General features: G+C 36.4%; 2 long non-coding RNA genes across 2 annotated transcripts; one reads left to right on the forward strand and one right to left on the reverse strand.

The window, feature by feature from the left end:
• Positions 1-10,463: 10,463 nt before the first annotated feature.
• LOC311091538 lies at positions 10,464-11,644 on the reverse strand. Its single transcript, XR_014608114.1, has 3 exons — positions 11,487-11,644; positions 11,057-11,135; positions 10,464-10,955 (listed from the first exon to the last, which is right to left on the reverse strand). It is a non-coding gene; the product is annotated as an uncharacterized lncRNA (long non-coding RNA).
• A 6,085-nt stretch (positions 11,645-17,729) lies between these two features.
• LOC311090504 lies at positions 17,730-20,527 on the forward strand. Its single transcript, XR_014607896.1, has 3 exons — positions 17,730-18,815; positions 19,505-19,629; positions 19,717-20,527. It is a non-coding gene; the product is annotated as an uncharacterized lncRNA (long non-coding RNA).
• The last annotated feature ends 2,490 nt before the right edge of the window (positions 20,528-23,017 follow it).

Raw genomic sequence — 23,017 nt, forward strand, 5'->3', positions numbered from 1 at the left:
TCCAGTTATTGTGCGTTTGATGCCGATTCATAGTCATTGTGATGTGTGTGATCTAACAGGCACACGGTAGCGAGTCGTTTAAAAACAGCAACAAACTCCAACAAAATAAAGTCATTGTATGCAAATCCACAGCCTTTTCTCTACAGATCAAGCATTATAATGTGGATATCATATTGGAGAGAGTTTCACCGTGCATCTTGCTGTAACCGGAAGAGGCGCGCGCGCTGTTTGAATACTGAATGGAGAATGACAGCCGCAGAGGAGGGAAAATGAGTTTCCGTATACTTTATTGATGTAAATAGACTTCTGTCACTCACATTAAGCTATGAAATAGGCTTCAGATGAATTTGTCACCCAAACTGACGTGAAAAAAACGCCCGGTGTGGCCCTGTTGCGCGGGGACGGCGATTGTGGTTCCGTCCCGGGTTACCATGGTGACGGCTGTGAGATTTTTTTTTACAGATCTGCATGATTCACGTAGGTCACATTTTCAGGGCGGAAAATCCGGAATTCCGGATTAATCCGGAAAAATCACATCCCTGATAAAGTCTCCAGCCTGCATGCCAAACTTAAATTTTGGTTGTGAGTTCCACTGCCATACTGTATGGCCAGTTGGACAAACCTGTAAATAATAATTCAGAATAAATATTTATAGTCAAAACATCCAAGGATTGATGCTTTGGCTCTTAAGACGTTAGCAACTCACCCACTCAATGATGCATGCTGTGCCTCTTCGATTGACCTTGATGTCAAAAGGGGGAAGGGCCCTACACTCCTTAGATGTCTGTGCGTTCCAATGGAGGCACCTGTCTACTGGTTGAGTCATGAAGGTGGCAAGGCTCTTTAGGCAGTCTTCATAGGCAATGTAACCACGATGGCCAATTAGATCATCATCACAGAGTACCTCACATCGGTCAGGCATGTCATCTGTTTCTGGTTCCTCGTCCGGGCAGTCATGGACAGTCTCATCAATTCCAATGATTGGCAGTTTTTCAATATTTTGATTGGGAATAGTTCCTCCCATTCTACTTAGCCATAATGGAAAATGTATAAAGCAGTGTCATCAATGATATAAAAACTATGACCAATTCACATATTATACAGGACTTGACAGAAAGTCAATTAAACTCCATATGAACTTTTGGAAACCAACCTCAAACAAATATTGGGAACATAATCTTCATCAGAGTCATCTTCAGGGCTTGACATTAACTTTTTGAGGCACTTGTCCTTCGGACAAGTAAATTTATGTTTTACTTGTCCATGCACAAAAGTCACTTGTCCGGGTAAAGATTTATAATTTTATCATTTATTTTTTTGTGTTTTGCTAATGCAGAATTCGAACAAACCGTTGAAAGCATCCAAACACTATCAATATTAATAAAATTCAGTTGAAACAGTAGACAGGAACGTGTCCCAAGAATAGAGTTCCCCTTCAACAAGAAATAAGGATTTCCAGACTCCATAATACAAAGTAATACTTTGCACGCTGGTGTGCAGTGTATCACCAGAGGTAGTGGTGACTCTTGTAGGTATCCTCAGTATTTGCAAGCTAGCTAGACTTACTGTATACTATATCTAAAATAATTTTGTAGACATAACAATTAGAGATGCACCGATTACAATTTTCTAGGCCGATTCCGATTTTTCATTGAGTTTGACCTGCTGATACCGATTTAAGCCGATTCCGATTTATTTATTTTTCTAACCACTTTACAGCACACACAAATATTTATTTTCAATCTTTTCTTTAACCTTTTCACGCGTAAGTTTAAAATATTCTAACTGACACCCCCACCCCCCACCCCCAGAGTGAGTTTTTTCAAGGCGAACGTTCCCTTTAATGTTTCCATGGCGACGCGTCACGCGATACACCGCAGCCACAATAATACTGTATGACAGATGTGTCGCTTTTATTTCGCTTTTCCTTTTTTATTCAAAATATTCACAAATTTGCTTACCATGTCATCAACTAGCCTGTCTGAAGAAATATGTGTAAGTGAGTGGCTCTGCGACTCTGGCTCAGCGCCAGCCAACGCGCGAAAGCACAGTTTGAATCTGGCAGTTATGCGAGCGAGTGGCACATAACGTGAAGTAACATGGCATTTTATTTTGTTTGAAATTTAACTTGTCCAGTGGGACAACTAATTTTCTCTTCCACTTGTCCTACAAAAAAATCCACTTGTCCCGGACAAGCGGACAAGCCTTAATGTCGAGCCCTGCATCTTGACCTTCTACCTCAGATTCTGGATCCTTTTCAACAATATCTGGTGGAGTTCCATCTGCCCAATCAATTCTAGAAACAAGAAAGACTAATTACATTAAATATTCGCAGATTATTTTTTTATACCAAGTACAAGAAAAAAAAGTCACTTACACACTGTTGATTACATCATTGAACTGGTCCTCATTCACATTGGGTTCATCTTCCACCAGGCTCATGGATGTCAAACTACAGGAACAAAATATTTATGATAAACAATGATAGTAACCTGCAATAGCAGTGACACTCACTCCTGCTTACAAAATGGCACCTCGCGGGAACAGGATGAGTATCGCTGCTAAACGTATCAGACTTGGTAGTGATATCCGTCAATTAATAGGGCTGGGACGGTATGGATTTTTTCTTACCGCGGTTGAAAAGCAAGAAATTCCCGCGGTATTGCGGTAAACCGCTTTAAACCTCAACCCCCCTCCCCACCCTCCCCCAGTTTTTTTTTTCTGCGACGTTGCGGCTGGAACAACAAACAAAGTGTGTCAATGATAATCTCAGGTAGTGTTTATGTGCTTTATTTAATGTTAAAAGCATGCAATGTGACTTTGAATATCGTTTAGTGCTCCAGCTTTGTAGCTGTAAAAGCAACAATGGATAATTCACCTCAGATCTTGAAATTAAACAAATGGAAACAAGAACGTTCAAACTGTGAACGTGTATTCTTTGACAAATATTGTTTTAGTAACTCATAGCCTATGTATTTTTAATAATGTTTAAATGGTGTAATATTTATTTATTTACGGTGCGGCTTTGGACGCGGCGTCCGTCGAAAATAGACTAGGCGCCTATCTTTAGCGAAGCGGCGCGGAGAGACGCTTCTGAAATGCGCCGCGTCGTGTCTGTTGTAAACACAAGCATTGACTAGAGTGGGCGCGATCAGCTCCGGTAGCCGCGTCGCAGCCGTAACGCGCCACAGAGTGTAAATAAGGGGTTATAGTCAATAGCCTACGAATGGAATGTTATTATGTGTCATGAAACAACTTGCAAACTTGCGAAAGGTCGGATTTGCTCCATCTTTTGATAAGTTTTGTTTAGAAAACCTTGAATCCATGTAAGACACAATGTTATTAGACACAATCCATGTCATTAGAATCAATGAATCCATGTCATTAGACACAACGTGAACACATGTGAAGGCCAGTGTTTATTTATTTTTTTGCGGTGATGACGGTGACGAGCTCAGACCCGCGGTAGGCGTCACGTGACCGCGGTATTGCGGTAATGCGGTACCTGGGCTGAATTGGGTTTGTAATGAAACCTTACGGACTGACTGAGGAGCAGGAGTAAGTATCACACCACTAAAATGAAATATAGAATGAACGGAAAACAAACAAATCACGCTAACCTTTTCTCAAGACATTCATCATCATTTTCTTCTGTCAACGGTAGAATATCCTCAAACTTCTCCATATCCCTTTAGTTTTGAAGAGTACATTATTTTTTTTTATAGGGGGGCTAGATAGAAGTATGAATCACTAGGATTTGAAACTCGTTACTAACTAAGAATACTAACCTGTCCGAAGCCGAGCCACCTCCAATAGTTGAGCCTGGTGCAATGAACACCGACATTCGTTTGGATGGGGTAGAAGTAGATGGGCCCTTCTCATAACTACGGAAAACAGAATAAACATAAACAGCTCAACTAATCACGACGTCATCTGGACTATCCAGTACTGTACCAGGCATAGGGGATAAACAATATGCGTCTTTTGACCAACTTGCACAAGGCAAAATATAGCTAAAAATTCTGTGCAATTTATTACGTTTGGTCGACCAACCTGAACCCACAAAGCATATTTTTTACTTTCTCTTTTGCAGAGATCACAATGAATGTTTGCGAACATTAGGTTGTTACAATATTTTCCAGCAGCACATGGAATAAAGGAACGTCTGCTTGGACGTAATTTAGCTAGCTAACGTTTGCATAACGTTAGTTCTCATGTTGACCTACTCGCGGGAAAAAATCCTACTCCTAAATCAATGTTATTATTTTTTTTATTTAATAAAGTAGGATCAGCTAACAAGAAGAAATAATTTCGATATCTAGCACAATAACAATCTAGCAGCAGTACATCGCTAGAGCACTCATTGACTAACTAGCTAACTGAGGTATTACATTACTGTAACTTACCTGTCCAATAGAAACGTGGCCAACTCTGCATCGCTCTTCAATCCAAATTCAAACTTCATCTGCCGCCATCTGACAAACGCCAAACCCAGATTTACTCTGGTTTTACTCCGGGCTTTATCCGATGCTCTCTTTGCGTTGCTATATTTTCTTTTCTTGTTTTTTTGGCAAGCTCCGTCGCTAGTAGGGCTTGCGTCCGCCATTACTTCAACAAAATATTGGGCGTGTTTGTAACTCTCAGTGTACCTGCCCTCAAAGCAGGGTATCTGCACAATTTTTAAAGTCAAATTTAAGGCTTTTTAAGACCTTTTTAAGACCTGAAGAAATCAAAATTAATACCGTACATTAGGGGTGCGCAATATTGACAAAAATATGTCTAGATATTTTCAAAGTTTTGTTGATAATAATTAAATGATATTTTACTGATTGTATTTTTGTACTGGTACCCTGGCTGGTTTAGGCCTGTTGTTGACAGAAGACTCACGAAGATATTCATATTTTTTATATTCTATGCAGTGGTCAGTTCACAGTAGTGACCGAAATTAACATTTTTATTAAGGGGCAATATTTGCAACCTTAAATTGATTTCCAGGGGCATTTTCACCTATATATGGATATTGTTTCTAAACATATTTAGAGGTATGCATCACCCTTTTATGTCAAATTCTAACATTCAAATTAAATTATATTAGAATAACACAGTACCAATGTCAAATTAAATCATTCAATTAAAATCCATCCTTGCAGTGCAGAGGTGACACAGAAGCGCGGCATCAAAACTGGCATTACTATATTTGCACTTCATTTACAATTGCATAAATAAAGCTATTCAATATTTAAATATGAAATGATTTATAATTTTAACGTTTTAATTAAAGGATACTCTAAATATGAAACTGAAACCACCAGTAGGTGGCGGCAAGTCACTGTCTTAATAAGCGAGTTGTTGGGAGTCAACCAATTTGTTAAAACGGCTGATTCATTCAGAAAAACAAGTGATTGTTCATTGAATCGTTAAAATGATTCGTTCAAAACACGGATTTCAGTAAAAAAGAAAAAAAAAAAAATCATCGCTGTCTGTTATAAATGTCTGTTATAAATGACTTTGGACCACGGCTTCATTATGAAATTCTCGTCGGCAATATAGTGAAAATTGACAATATTGTGTCCAAAAAGTAACTCACAATGTTAACTTTATTGTTAATTTAACTGTTGTATAAAATAAATAGCACATTTGCAATTGTGCACAGGAAAACGGCACTCTTGCTCATGTGATATTCTAATATAACAACATATAATATAAATATAAGACAAAAACTCATTTGGGGACATCTATAAACTGACACATCACGCAGTGAAAGCAAGCATGAGAGAAACGTGATGTCAGCTCGCAGTCGCAGTGCCTCATACATAGTTAAAACAATGATTACAATATCATCATAGTTCATAGACAATATCGCACACTCCTAAGCACATAAAGAATGAACTTACAACTGAACTGACATTTACTCGTTTTCTTCTCTCCTCTCGCGTGCAGGAGACAGACGTAGGCTAATATACTGCCGTAAGTGACGCGAATTGCCACGTGAACAAGCAAATCCACAAGATAGAATTAAAAAAATAAAAAGAGCCACTAATTAGATGGACTTATCTAAATGCTTTCGAAATTAAAACTAAGTCAAAGTGTCATCTAAAATTTAAGACCTTTCATAAATAAAAATAAGACATTTTTTTAAAAATTATAATTTTTTAAGACTTTTTATGGCTTTAAATTTAAAAAATCTAATTTAAGACCTTTTAAGACTTTTTAAGGATCTGCGGGGACCCTGTCAAAGCCTGTCATTGGCTATCACCTCACACACACCCTTACAAATGTACACGCCCCAAAACGTCCCGACTCCATGCTGGCTACCAAGGCAGTGGGGGGAATTTCAGTTCTGACACTATGCCAGATACTATGTTTTAACGTTAGCTGATGACATATAAGGGTTATTATTGGATATTTTATTATGGAACAAGTTGCATAAGGCACCTTTAAGAGAAGAGTTTTCAGCTTCCACACAGTGTTTAAAAATGTCCCGCATTTAAGAGATTGATTTACTGACAGATACTATCGCATATTAACAAAGATTGTATACACAATTAAACGGACTTTATGTATAAAGTCTACAAAAGCTTGTTTTAGGTCTTTTGAGGTGTGGGTTCAACTGATCTTTCTTAAAACAGATGGAAAATGTAAAGACGCATGCTACATTTTCAGTGGGTTTTTTTGCCTCCAGCTCTCACCAACTGAACATCATTTAAAAAGCTAACGTTAGCTTGAAAACTGTAACGTAAACTTAACACAAATGTAATATAAAATATCGTTCACATGCAGACTCTTAAGTTAACTTACCTCAGCCGGTGATCGGTTGGCATGATGTCCGCTGTGACGAACCAGGCTCAATTAAAGGGTGTTATTTCCGAAGAATCCAAACCAATCCAAACGGACTGACTGACAACAGGGCTCCTGCTCACGGCTGCTCTCGACGAATACGATTGCTTTGAACCCCTGTTAATCTCACAATCCAGTTCACGAGAGTAGACTGAATTCAAATCTCCCGCTTCGCTTGCCGTTGATACAGATCCAAAGTCGACTGATCAGCTAACTGTTGTGGGCGGGACTAAACAGCGGAAACGTAATGGCGGCAAATTTGAATCTGCGTCATCGCGTGCGCGCGCACGCACACACACACACACACACACACACAAAGCCCTGAATGTGCAGCAACGGAGATTTGGAAAAAATATTAATAAAATATACATGAAATTATGGGAGAATAAGACAATGAAATAATGATCAAAATGAGCATCTATTTGCAAGACAAGATTAAAAGACTATAGCCTATGCAATAACAAAATAATTCAATAGGGATCTCCCAGTCACGTGACCTCTAGCCGCGTGTCAGCCATTTTGACGGAATACTTCAGCGCACCTACATACATGAGAATGCGGATTATCACATGTTTTATGATTGCGAATTGATTAAAAATAATATAATAGTATATAATGGTAATGGTCACTGTATTAATTATCTTGAGCCTGCTGTAATGTTCCTATAAATATATTTTCTATTATGAAGTGAGTGCTTTGTTTGCACAAAAAAAAACTTGAATGTGCGTTGAAGATTGATAGATTAATATTTTGTAAATATTTTTATTTTTGCACTAAGCACTCACATCGCTTCATAAACTTGAGGTTAAACCACTGGGGTCACATGGATTACTTCAACGATGTCTTTATTACATTTCTGGAGCTTGAAAGTGGTAGTTGCATAGGCTGTCAATGGATGGACAAAAAGCTCTCAAATTTCATTAAAAATATCTTAATTTGTGTTCCAAAGACGAATTAATGTCTTACAGGTTTGGAACGACATGAGGGTGAGTAATGACAAATTTCATTTTTGGGTGAACTAACCCTTTAAATGCTGTTTGAGAAATGCTTTTTAATATTCGTTGAGATTTGTTATGAATAGTGGCCTGGTATTTTGTGGTTTGCTTGTCAACAGTTTTCTCATTTCATTCACTTTATGAGGTTGTACATACTCGCATACTCGCATATTCCATACTTGTTTTGTTTTATTGAACAGACAAAATATTGTTTTGAGCAAATGATTTTCATGTGTAATGTTCATTAAATGTTTTTTTTTTTTTTTATTCTATTGCACTTAATTCAAGCTGATGTTAATGTCATCACACTTGACATTTGTTTATTCTCACACATGCTTGACATTTATAGCAGCAGCTTGTATCCTGTTGCTTTAATGTTTTTTTTTTTTTCAAACAGCAGTTAATTCTGTCATAGGCCTACTCATTTATACTAAGATATACTTGTCAGACAATTCAATGAATTAATATTTTTGTGAATGTTATAATAAATGTTAAAGTTATGGTTTATTTGTGCTCTGTTATTCCAGAATTTGTTTTAACAAAAAAACTTTTGTCATGTTAAGTTGTGTTGAAGTTGACTTAACTCATAATTTTAAGGCAACCGTGTAAACTTCTTAGTTAATTGTTACAACAAACTGTATGTAGTTAAGATTACGCTGAGATAACTTAAAATAGTTTGTTCATATAATATTAAATTAAGTTGAGTGAACTTAAATTTGTAAATTAACTTAATCCCTTTGATTGCTTGAATAAGTTGATACAATATTTAATCCTTAGTTATGACAACAAAACAACGTTAAGTTAAAAAATAATCTTTGATTCAAAAAACAAAATAATAGTTGAAACAACAAAATCACTTGTTGTAAAAACTCACATTTTTAGTTTCAATGAACTCAAAATTTTAAGGCAACCAGTTAACTTACTTTTTTTAGTCAAACTAACAAATCATTTTTTACAGTGTATATATATATATGTGTGTGTGTGTGTGTGTATATATATATGTGTGTATATATACAGTGAGGAAAATAAGTATTTGAACACCCTGCTATTTTGCAAGTTCTCCCACTTAGAAATCATGGAGGGGTCTGAAATTGTCATCGTAGGTGCATGTCCATTGTGAGAGACTTAATCTAAAAAAAAAAATCCAGAAATCACAATGTATGATTTTTTAACTATTTATTTGTATGATACAGCTGCAAATAAGTATTTGAACACCTGATAAAATCAATGTTAATATTTGGTACAGTAGCCTTTGTTTGCAATCACAGAGGTCAAACGTTTCCTGTAGTTTTTCACCAGGTTTGCACACACTGCAGGAGGGATTTTGGCCCACTCCTCCACACAGATCTTCTCTAGATCAGTCAGGTTTCTGGGCTGTCGCTGAGAAACACGGAGTTTGAGCTCCCTCTAAAGATTCTCTATTGGGTTTAGGTCTGGAGACTGGCTAGGCCACGCCAGAACCCTTGATATGCTTCTTACAGAACCACTCCTTGGTTATCCTGGCTGTGTGCTTCGGGTCATTGTCATGTTGGAAGACCCAGCCTCGACCCATCTTCAATGCTCTAACTGAGGGAAGGAGGTTGTTCCCCAAAATCTCGCAATACATGGCCCCGGTCATCCTCTCCTTAATACAGTGCAGTCGCCCTGTCCCATGTGCAGAAAAACACCCCCAAAGCATGATGCTACCACCCCCATGCTTCACAGTAGGGATGGTGTTCTTGGGATGGTACTCATCATTCTTCTTCCTCCAAACACGTTTAGTGGAATTATGACCAAAAAGTTCTATTTTTGTCTCATCTGACCACATGACTTTCTCCCATGACTCCTCTGGATCATCCAAATGGTCATTGGCAAACTTAAGACGGGCCTTGACATGTGCTGGTTTAAGTAGGGGAACCTTCCGTGCCATGCATGATTTCAAACCATGACGTCTTAGTGTATTACCAACAGTAACCTTGGAAACGGTGGTCCCAGCTCTTTTCAGGTCATTGACCAGCTCCTCCCGTGTAGTTCTGGGCTGATTTCTCACCTTTCTTAGGATCATTGAGACCCCACGAGGTGAGATCTTGCATGGAGCCCCAGTCCGAGGGAGATTGACAGTCATGTTTAGCTTCTTCCATTTTCTAATGATTGCTCCAACAGTGGACCTTTTTTCACCAAGCTGCTTGGCAATTTCCCCGTAGCCCTTTCCAGCCTTGTGGAGGTGTACAATTTTGTCTCTAGTGTCTTTGGACAGCTCTTTGGTCTTGGCCATGTTAGTAGTTGGATTCTTACTGATTGTATGGGGTGGACAGGTGAGTAGTACTTATGGGGGAGCTTGTGTCAAAATGATTTACGACTTTGACCTTTGACCTTTTGGCAGGTTGAACTTCCGGTGACCTTATGATTGATGGGTTGAACTTCCGGAATGCGGTCATGGGATTAACCTATTGACCCTGCTAGCCTATCGATCATGTTGTATGACAGTTAGTTTTGAACTATGACCTATCTAGGACTAAATCATAATTTTGACGGGTAGTTTTGCCCTATTTAAATAGAACAGATGTTTTTTGCCGTTTGTTTGAACTTTGTCCCAGTTATATGTGTGTGTGTGTGTGTGTGTGTGTGGTTATTGTGCCTGCGCCCCCACCGCAGTGAAAGTGAGAAGCGTATGTCACACAAAATAATCTCATCCTTTAAAATAAAACATACATTGAAACCAATTATTTTAGATGAATAAAAGTGTATAAAATAAAAAGCTACTAAAACCAATTATTTTAGATAAAAATTACATAAACATTCTATCTTTTATATAATTTATATAATTTATATAATCTAAAGCAATTTAACTAAGGTTGAAAATATTCTGTTCTTTTAAAAGCTTACTAAAACCAATAGTTTTAGCTGAATAAAAGTGTATAAAACATTCTATCCTTTATATTCTATCCTTTATATAATTTATATAATATAAATTATATAATCTAAGGTTGAAAAAAAAACATTCTATCCTTTAAAAGTATATAATGGAATGCTTACACAGTATATCTTACAAAAAAGAATAAAAATAAAAATCTTCTTACATGTTTGTAAGTCGGACGGTCTCTGACTTCAGTGATCAAGATATCAGGGGGTGAAATTATAATCCTAAAGGTTTAAAAATGTTTTAAAGTTGTAATAATGCTTTTAAAATCAATGAATTATTAAAAGTGGTAAAACAAAAACACTCCTTTCCTGTATGAGCTCACCAGCGTCTATGCACGCCCCCTCTCCGTCTGAGCTCTGACCCCCTCCTTTGCATACTCCTTTGCATCGTGAAATCTCACACTAACAAAAGTTGAAAACATACCTTTAAAAGTGTATAATATAAAATAAAATATCTTGCTAAAGTTGAAAAACATACCGTTCCTTAAAAGTATAATATAAATATCTTATTGATCCAATTATTTTAGTTTTAGATGAATAAAAAATGACTGAGTTAAAATTAACACATCAATGTCCATACCACTGATGCCCACAAAAATAATTAAACTAAAGTTGAAAAACATACCTTTAAAAGTGTATAATATAAAATAAAATAATTTTACTAAGGTTGAAAAATATTCTGTTCTTTTTAAAAGAATATAAAATAAAAAGCTTACTAAAACCAAATCATTCAGCTGAATAAAATTGTCTTACCTTATTTTAGAAAGTTGAAGTATACCATTGATGTCCACAAAAAATGCAATGTATGAATGGATTCAAAATTGTTTTACACAACTGAATTCACATAGTCATTCCTGAATGACCTCACACTGTTTCAAAACATAAGGAGCGCGTGTCTGTGTGTGTGTGTGTGTGTGTCTGTGTGTCTATGCGCGCGTCCTCTTCCTGCGAGCTCTGACCCCCCTCCTTACAGTGTAACTGTCAAGTGAATCTCACACTAACAAAAGCTGAAAAAACATTCTATTCTTTATAATCTACTAAAACCAATTCTTTCAGTTTTATAAAAAATCATCTTACATGTTTATAGAGAGTTGAAGAAGCTCTTAACACATCAATTCCATACGAATGGGTCACAAAAATAATTTAACTAAAGTTGAAAAAAATATTCTGTTCTTTTTAAAAGTATATAATGAAATACTTATAAAATCTACCGAACCAAGTATTTCAGTTTTAGATAAACAAAACTGTCTCAAAACATAGCGCGTCTAATGTATGTGTGTCAAAAAGTAAAGGAGCCGTGCGCGTTTCTGTGTGTGCATGTGTGTGTGTGTGTGTGTGTGTGTGTGTGTGTGTGTGTGTCTGTGCGCGCCCCTTCACATGTGAGCTCTGACCCCTCTCCTTCGCATACCAGAGCACGGTGAAAGTGAGGAAGGGGTTTCCTAATATCACACTAACAAAAGTTGAAAAACATACTGTTCCTTAAAAGTGTATAAATAAAATGGTTATAAAAATATACTGAAACCAATTATTTTAGATGAATAAATAAAATTCATCTTACATGTTTAGAGTTACAACTCTTGAACTTACAAGTTCAAGAAGCTCTTAAAGACATAAATCACAGAGTGGTTCTCTCTCACACCAGCGTCTCTGACTCAGAGGGTTGTATTCAGTGATGGGATGAGACATTTTGAATGCTGTGTTGGGGGTAAATTAATTTCAAAGTTTAAATGATATCTTTTAAAAAAAATATTTGTTTCATAACATATAGATGTCCATACATCCTATGAATGAGACTGCAGTTGTAATAGAAAATACTCTCTGCAGAATCTCTCTGCATTTCCAGACTACATCCAAAGTTTACACTAATTTCATTTAAAAGTTTAAATCAAATCTTTAAAATCATATCTTCTTCGAAGATTTATGTATTATTGTTACTAAGCAGCGTCTGTCCAAAAACTTGAGATCTTAGATCTTTTGTCCATACAACATGTTGTCAAAGTTTGTCACAATGTTTTTAAGAAATCCTAGGAGTTTACATTGCTCTTATTTAGACAAAGTTGTATCATTTGGAAAATCATCACACAATTTGAGAGATGCAATGTGTGATAAGTAAAAATCACCCATCGTATAAGATCATTTTTACTTGTATCTCCCGAACTAGGGTGAAACCCTTTACTGAGAATATACCACCGGCCATCTACTCAAAATATATGTAGAAGTTTCAAATGTTAGCATTTGTTGATGGTGGTCGCATGAACAGACTTTGGGGAGAGCTATATCAGGAAGCTATACCCTTTGACCTCCTCGATTTTGCAGGCCTTTTTGTTAAAGATTTTAGAAGATTCCCATCTAGCGGTGAAATTCTATTTTGCATTTAAACGAATAGTGCTTTCTAGCAGTTCTCCCATCTACTCGCTTTTTCAACTTTGGTAAATGTGCCAAGAATCTATGACAACGTGTCTTCCGATAGCGCTTCATCGAGTTTAATTGTACATGTTCTACCATTATGATGTACTTGTTACATGTTCTACCGTACATGTTCTACCGTTCTATATAATGATTTACACAACCGAGCAATAGACCGTACCTTTGACTTACCCGTCGAGAAGAAAGTAGATTCCTAGATAAAAGCTATCCCGATATTTATTTACATACCGATAAATTAAATTTGAATTTAATTAAAACTTCTCCTGTGGCTCGGCTTAACTATGATCCAGCATTATATTGTACCGTGCAGTGCAGCCTTTCAAATGTGGCGGGGGCAGTATCAACGCCTCCCATATGGTCTAGCGGTTAGGATTCCTGGTTTTCATCCAGGCTGCTACTCAATAGTCGAATAATCATCAATAATAATTTTTAGTAATTCATAGTCTTAGAGGCCTACACGAACTGCAGAAACAAGCAGAATGTGTGAAAACTCAGTTTCAGTACCAAATCATTTTCACAAATACAATTATATTGAATTCAGAAAATTTCACTATGGAATACTTTATCTATCATAATTTCAATTTAGTACGTCATCATTTCAACTTTTCATCTCATAATTATGACGCATAGTCATAATTTCAACTTTTTAAGTCATCATTTCGACTTTTTGTCAATTACGCCTTTTTAATGTTTTAAAGTCATAATTTGGTTGTTGACTATAGTAGTGTTGCACCTGCATGTCCACTAACTCGCTTGTGAGAGTCAGAGTGTGTAAAGTAAGCTCTCATTAGTGTTAGTAGAGTATTACTGGACTGGTAGGGTTAGAATAAGTAATATTACAATAAAATATCTGTTGGTGGGCATCGCGATAAAGAGTTAGCAGATATTAAGCACATATTAAAATTAACATTTTTCAACCGAGCGAGTCTGCGCATGAGAGGCCTTCTTCAACTTTTTAATTCAGAATTACAATGACGCCTTTTTAATGTAATGCTTAAAACGTTTTTTAGTCATAATTTGGTTGTTGACTATAGTAGTGTTGATGATGAAACGTGCTAGTGCTTTTTGTACCTCTCTGGTATTATAGTGTTTCAAGATGGCGGAACGACACGGAAGCCTCCTTGGACTTACCCGCCCCATGTAAATAACAGATAAGAAATTATCTGATTTTAAGAAAGATCATTTTACACCCATGAGGACATATTTATGAATAAAGATGATGATTTTAGCTAATAAAATACCATTTTTCAATCTACACATGAGAGACCTTCAGAAGTCAGAACTTCAGCGGTTTAGGCCCGTTGGCGAAAACACTGCATGTGTAAGGTAGTTTTCCAGATTTTCACCCAAAATCAAATACTGTATGACACTTTTCAAAGTTAGAATAACCTGTTGTGTTCTGACACAAGGCCATTAACCGGTTCTTTTTGTTTTATAAATGTACTTTGCTTATTTCTAAATATCAACCTGATAAATATGAATTCACGATTAAACAAGATAATTTTTAAGAAAAAACATTTTTAAGAAAAATACAACTAAACCATGATAATGTTTAGTTTAGATGTGGATGATTAAGTTTCAGGCGTAGTGCAACCAGATTTCTCTAACATCTCACTCACAACGCAAAACGTTGTAAATAAACATTTTCAAACTGTAATTTTATTTTATTGATTATGGTGATTTAAAGTTTTTGTTATTAACTAATACCTTTATCTTTTAACTAACATCTGACCCCAAATAAACAGATAATGGAATGTTCACAATCTACATTGTTAGATATTCTCCTATGTATCTAAGTAGTTGTGCTTAAATCTTTGGCTGTATTTTGTCACACCGTAGTGATACAAAGTTCCAGACTTTGGTAAAACCTGCAGGTAAAATTCCACAAAAGTAAATTCTAATTCTTCATCATCATGAGCCATTTAAAACAAATACAGGAAAGCCACTATAGTGATCCGTTTTAGCTTTTGAATGTCTGTCATTGACATCTTGTTTCTTTTTGTACAGTTTGCAAAAAGTACATAGACTGTGGTCAAACATGTTAGGAATGTATCCTATACATTAGAGGTCCTTCTACACGATAGGCCTTTAACCGGTTCTTTTTTGTTTTATAAAAAAAAAGAAAACAAAAAATATGACTAAAAAAAATGACTAAATCTTTCTGCGATGCCTACGAAACATCGACGTAAAAGATGAGTATGGCTGTTTTTCTGTTACCTATTACGCTATAACTCGTCTAACTATTACACTTATTTTGTTATTTTGTGTGTGTGTCGCTAAACAACGGTTAAGCTAATGAATTACGGTTGATACGTGGTATTTTTACGTGAACTGATTCATTTTTTTATTCCGACCACACTTTGACACCATTGTTTTATTCGGCAGAATGCCGAAATATTTAATCTATCGTCAATTTCAATGGTTAGATAAATCATCTAACTATTATATCTAACAAGCACAGTCGCATTAGAGTCAGATTCTTGTTTATTTTGAACATTGCTATTGAACCGTTTTTCAATATTATTGAAAATAATTGTTAAATAAAAGCGCTATTGTTCTCGGCCTCATCAAAGTTCACATAGTTTTCACAGGAGCGTACCGTTTTTGAACAAGACTTTGTTTAAAAGATTTTGTTTTCATTTCTTCTGAAACACCCTGTTTTGAAATTGTTTAACATCGCTAGCGTAACACTTACCGTACTGCCGGTTGTGATTGTATGGCGTTTTCTTTACACTTTTCCTACAGTTAGCTGTAATGTTAGTGAACTCTAGGTCTTCTCTTTGTTCATATACGACGGTATTCGCATGAATTGGCTTGAATTGTATCTTGATTTGATACGAGAGACATTTATTATATTATATTATTATACCATAAATAGCGCTAGAATGTATATTTTAATATTTTAATCTCTGGTTCTATGTTTTTAAAGACAAGGACGCCTCTTTCTATAAGCGACCCTCAAAATCTGTGCATACAACAAAATTACTTTTGTCTCATTGTTTGAAAAAAAAACTTAAATCAGCTGGTGCTATTGAAGTTATTAAACACCCCTGAATTCGGTAATGTTATCACATTTTAATTTCAACTAACTTACTTTTCAAATAACATCTTGTTGGTCAAATTAACTTAAAGCCTGCGCAAAATTATTCTTAAAAAACATTAACTTAAAGCATGCACATCCTAACTACTTTCTAAATGTTTGTAAATCCAAAAACTGTTGTCACTGTTGTCACTGGATTGTTTTTATGCATCAAGTTAAATGTAAATTTGCAAATCCAAATGATAGGAAAACTTTATGATAGGAAAGTACGGACGGCGTCTTTGACCAATCCTCTACATATGGGGCACTTGCGCAGAGAAGGCGCACATTCTTTGCACACAACTAGGTGACCACAGGGGATGAAGACAATGTTTACTTCCTTATCCATGCAAACTTTGCACGTGCGCTCCTCTTGAAGTCTTCTTAACTGTTCCTCCATAGGCAAGTCTGAAAGATCTTGACTCGGGGATGCAGCTTCATTTGTCTGGGCCGTCAGGCCACACTCAAATTCCATCTCCAAAGCAGGATTGTTCTCTTGTTCTCTCACAAATTCTCTCGAGTCACTGTCTCCATGAGTCAATAGCCGCTCAAATAGTCTTGGAAATCTTGCTTGAATCTGATGAACAAACTCTTGGCCCTTTTCTTGCAGCAGGTATTGACATCTTGGAAACCACTTGGCATGTTCTACCCATGGATCATCACCAGACTCCCAACATCTGAGTCCACCATCGCATGAAAAGCACTTCACGTCATCATTACGACCAACATAGTAAAAACCAGCCTTAGCCAATTGGTCTGGTCGAACAGTTATTCTTGAGGGCCAGTAGACAAATGTGAGCGACCTTTCTTCACACCGTTGCATTGCCGATGCATTGAAAAGGCTAGATAAAGGTACATTATCTGCACGGTCACCTCGAAAGAAGGGGCAGTTGGGGTAATGTCTCTGGTGCTCTGATACTGCACGATCTCCCGGTTCCCAGTTGCTAAGCTGGCCTCCACAACTGAAGCAAGCCACTCTGTCGCCCTGACCAAGGTAGTAGAAACCACTTTTGGCAAGCTCGGCCGGACTTACTGGTGCAAGAGTCCAATTCTGAAAGGTGTCAAGGCGTTCCTGTTCCCGACGCATGCCAGGATTGTGACAAGCCGGAGGTTGCTGGTGAAACATATCCATGTTTAAGTAAACTCCTCCGTTTGGCCTGAAACGGATGTCGCAGGGGTGGAAAGCTCTCAGTTGCGAAGCGGGGAAAAGGGTGAAGACATAAAAATGGGACCACAGGGCGTGTCCACTCAAGCCCTTCTCTCTGCCGGACTAGTGTCTAGTCATCCATGGCAGAACGCATCATCTTATTAAAAAATGTAATGAGAACAAGAACAACACCACAAAATGTCCTTTCTTCTGTACACGGCGGGCAAAACAGTTGTATCATTTGATACAACTGTATTGCCGCCTCGGGAATACGGTAATTAAAATGCAGAAAACAAATATTGAAATATTGAATTATTCTAAATATTATGAGCTCAGACATTTTTTACCAGAATTTTATTTCAACATTATACTTTCATACATTGAAGTAAAACGACAATAACGACATTTACAGATGGTCTAACCAGAATAAAAAATCTCTGCAGGCTATCATGTTTTGCTCCAGGCTATAGTTGACCAGACTTTCAACTAATTCACCAACGTCAGTTTTTGCATTTTTTGACACCAGTGACACACAGAGATCCGTTACAAAAGTCCATATAGCGAGTATTTCTGTGATTTCGAATTCGTCACAACATCCACCCAACACATCCAGAACTTTTCTGAGGATTACGCCGTTCGGCTCTTTGCCGTTAAAAAACATGGGCGTTACATCAGGCCATGGCTTTGTCAAGCCTCTTACGACGTCCATTTCATTTTTGAGATTTGTCACACGTTTGGTATCCTGCGCACAATCTTTTTTCATATCACGCGCAGCGTCGATGATCCTGTGCATCAAGCCAACCATTTGGCCTCTAAAATAATCTTTAAACATAGAGTCCAGCATATCTCTTAAACGACACTCTTTGCCCGTGGCACACTCACACACCGGAGGATAATTGTACCCCGTATCGCCAGAACTCAACGGGGAGTCGCTCTCCTTTAGGTTTTGCGTCGCCATTTTTTCAGCTTTTCGAAGAGTCTACTGAATCTCCTGCAATGTTCCTGGAATCTCCCTTGCGGTACAATCGTGCCTTGTGCGTTAATGCGCAGAAGTTTGTGGGTCAGAAGTTTGCGTCAGGTTCAGGACTTTCAACTTTTGTTGCAGTGGCGCAGCAGTCCGAGGCTAGTAGAGCTAGAGTAGAGCGTGTAATGTCGTGAAATATTTATCAGGCTGGGGTCCACCCACCCTGTTGTGTAGAATGTATGGAGGTTGGCCTCAGGAAAGCCATAAATAACTAGTTCCTGCATAACCAACAAGTCCTACATGTCGCCAGAGAGAAGTTTGAATCGTTCGAGTCATACACACAAGTGCAGCGATGGAGCGCGTGAACACGAGCAGTGTGAGAGGATTCCTGAGATCTTGCGACGATCTGACTGAGAAGATTCGCTGTTTAATACAGAAGAAACTCATCAAGAAGTACTTGAGCAGGTATAAAAACCTATTTTATTTGTGGATTAAAGAATAGAATAAAGAATAGCCATTTCTATAATAAAAGTATTTCTCTCACTATGGACAACCAATCCCATGCATGCCAAACTATCATTTGGCATAACTAATCATTATCAACATATATTTTTTTGATAAAAAGAGTTCCAAATGGCACTTATTTTTGACCCGCTAAGTGCTCCAAAGTTCACTTTGTCCACAAAAAAAAAAAAAGGAACTTAGTCTTAATTTAACGAAGGCTATGGATGTTAGGTAAATACGTTTATTAAATTGTACACATTCATTCATGTATACATGTTATGTGTTTCTTCTCCTTTCACATTAAATCACAATTTAGAAAAAAAGAAATTAGAAACAAATTGATTATTTTTGTAGTTGTTTAACATTTCTCAAAACATTTGTCAAATATGAAATGTTTAGTTTAGCTACTTGCACCTTATCTCGCACTTTGACCGTTATCAGCTATTATCAGATACTATTGTCCTAACATAGACTATTGTTTTAACTCTGGTTTAACCTGCTGTTCACCGGCCATCATGTGCTCTAACACCTGCAGCATCAGCCGGTTCATTGACTTTGAACTGGTGTATGAATGTGTTTATTTTATGTTAACTTTATTTTTGCTGTACATACATTTGATTCTTCTAACTGCTTGTCTTTGGTTAATACAGCTGGAGAAGAACAACAGGGAGGTTGGAAGATACAGTAGAGGAACTACAGAATAAATATGGAGAGAAAACAGCATTAAAAAGGATCAAGTCCATAGTGAAAAAAATCAGAAAAAAGAATATCAAACGTAGGAAAAGATTTATAATTTTACTTTGTTAGTAGTGAATATGTTTCTCAATCTTCAATCTTCTTAAAAAAATTTTTTTTTTAACAGATGGTGACGTTCAGACGCTGAGCATTCAAACACATTCTGGAAACATGACAAACCAACAGCCTAACAACCATCTACAACGACAGCATAATAATAATAATAATAATAATAATAATAATTCTACATCATTCGGACGGCTATTAATTCAGATCCCTAATCAGCTTACCTTCACAATTGACCAGAAGAATGGTGGGACAATAGTTGCTCCAATCATGGTAGAAAAGACAATATATGGTGATGTTAACATCAGTGTGGTGAGTGTCTGATAAGTTAGTCCATAGAGTGTGGAACTTTGTATCACTACGGTGTGACAAAATACAGCCAAAGATTTAAGCACAACTACTTAGATACATAGGAGAATATCTAACAATGTAGATTGTGAACATTCCATTATCTGTTTATTTGGGGTTAGATGTTAGTTAAAAGATAAAGGTATTAGTTAATAACAAAAACTTTAAATCACCATAATCAATAAAATAAAATTACAGTTTGAAAATGTTTATTTACAACGTTTTGCGTTGTGAGTGAGATGTTAGAGAAATCTGGTTGCACTACGCCTGAAACTTAATCATCCACATCTAAACTAAACATTATCATGGTTTAGTTGTATTTTTCTTAAAAATGTTTTTTCTTAAAAATTATCTTGTTTAATCGTGAATTCATATTTATCAGGTTGATATTTAGAAATAAGCAAAGTACATTTATAAAACAAAAAGAACCGGTTAATGGCCTTGTGTCAGAACACAACAGGTTATTCTAACTTTGAAAAGTGTCATACAGTATTTGATTTTGGGTGAAAATCTGGAAAACTACCTTACACATGCAGTGTTTTCGCCAACGGGCCTAAACCCCTGAAGTTCTGACTTCTGAAGGTCTCTCATGTGTAGATTGAAAAATGGTATTTTATTAGCTAAAATCATCATCTTTATTCATAAATATGTCCTCATGGGTGTAAAATGATCTTTCTTAAAATCAGATCATTTCTTATCTTTTATTTACATGGGGCGGGTAAGTCCAAGGAGGCTTCCGTGTCGTTCCGCCATCTTGAAACACTATAATACCAGAGAGGTACAAAAAGCACTAGCACGTTTCATCATCAACACTACTATAGTCAACAACCAAATTATGACTAAAAAACGTTTTAAGCATTACATTAAAAAGGCGTCATTGTAATTCTGAATTAAAAAGTTGAAGAAGGCCTCTCATGCGCAGACTCGCTCGGTTGAAAAATGTTAATTTTAATATGTGCTTAATATCTGCTAACTCTTTATCGCGATGCCCACCAACAGATATTTTATTGTAATATTACTTATTCTAACCCTACCAGTCCAGTAATACTCTACTAACACTAATGAGAGCTTACTTTACACACTCTGACTCTCACAAGCGAGTTAGTGGACATGCAGGTGCAACACTACTATAGTCAACAACCAAATTATGACTTTAAAACATTAAAAAGGCGTAATTGACAAAAAGTCGAAATGATGACTTAAAAAGTTGAAATTATGACTATGCGTCATAATTATGAGATGAAAAGTTGAAATGATGACGTACTAAATTGAAATTATGATAGATAAAGTATTCCATAGTGAAATTTTCTGAATTCAATATAATTGTATTTGTGAAAATGATTTGGTACTGAAACTGAGTTTTCACACATTCTGCTTGTTTCTGCAGTTCGTGTAGGCCTCTAAGACTATGAATTACTAAAAATTATTATTGATGATTATTCGACTATTGAGTAGCAGCCTGGATGAAAACCAGGAATCCTAACCGCTAGACCATATGGGAGGCGTTGATACTGCCCCCGCCACATTTGAAAGGCTGCACTGCACGGTACAATATAATGCTGGATCATAGTTAAGCCGAGCCACAGGAGAAGTTTTAATTAAATTCAAATTTAATTTATCGGTATGTAAATAAATATCGGGATAGCTTTTATCTAGGAATCTACTTTCTTCTCGACGGGTAAGTCAAAGGTACGGTCTATTGCTCGGTTGTGTAAATCATTATATAGAACGGTAGAACATGTACGGTAGAACATGTAACAAGTACATCATAACGGTAGAACATGTACAATTAAACTCGATGAAGCGCTATCGGAAGACACGTTGTCATAGATTCTTGGCACATTTACCAAAGTTGAAAAAGCGAGTAGATGGGAGAACTGCTAGAAAGCACTATTCGTTTAAATGCAAAATAGAATTTCACCGCTAGATGGGAATCTTCTAAAATCTTTAACAAAAAGGCCTGCAAAATCGAGGAGGTCAAAGGGTATAGCTTCCTGATATAGCTCTCCCCAAAGTCTGTTCATGCGACCACCATCAACAAATGCTAACATTTGAAACTTCTACATATATTTTGAGTAGATGGCCGGTGGTATATTCTCAGTAAAGGGTTTCACCCTAGTTCGGGAGATACAAGTAAAAATGATCTTATACGATGGGTGATTTTTACTTATCACACATTGCATCTCTCAAATTGTGTGATGATTTTCCAAATGATACAACTTTGTCTAAATAAGAGCAATGTAAAGTCCTAGGATTTCTTAAAAACATTGTGACAAACTTTGACAACATGTTGTATGGACAAAAGATCTAAGATCTCAAGTTTTTGGACAGACGCTGCTTAGTAACAATAATACATAAATCTTCTAAGAAGATATGATTTTAAAGATTTGATTTAAACTTTTAAATGAAATTAGTGTAAACTTTGGATGTAGTCTGGAATGCAGAGAGACTCCCCCCGAGACTCATCTGGTCTGTCGCCCTATATCCTGAAGCTTCAGTTCACACTGTAGTTTATCACTGAAGGGCCTGGGGCTGTTATAGGACGACTTAAACTATTTGCTTTTTTGGATCGTTTTTATCATTGCATAAAGAACTACTTTGCCTCTCTGGAAATAAGGTGTTTTTATTTAGCTAAAACTTTTGTTTACATTTTGAAAATGTAGTTTTCTGTGATGGTTCTGTTTAGATGTACGGGATAGCTATGGAAAGCCCCACCATAAAAGTTGAAACCCACACATGGACAAAAAATGCTGGTTGAATCTTTTTCGTATAAATGAGATTTAAGACGACCAAGTACAGTTTTTGAACAGACATTGTTTAATAACAATTATACTTTAGGTCACCGTTAAGCAAAAAATAATAATTTATATCATACATAAGTACAGATAAATAGAAGATGAGTATGTATTGAAACTTTAAAGATTTAATTTAATCAATCTTTTAAAATATCTAATGCAAACTTTTTAAGGTTATGCTTTTAGATGAGAGAGAGAATATTTTTTATATACTTATAA

Source organism: Abramis brama (assembly GCF_963993115.1).
Source record: "Abramis brama genome assembly, chromosome: 10".
Taxonomy (NCBI): domain Eukaryota; kingdom Metazoa; phylum Chordata; class Actinopteri; order Cypriniformes; family Leuciscidae; genus Abramis; species Abramis brama.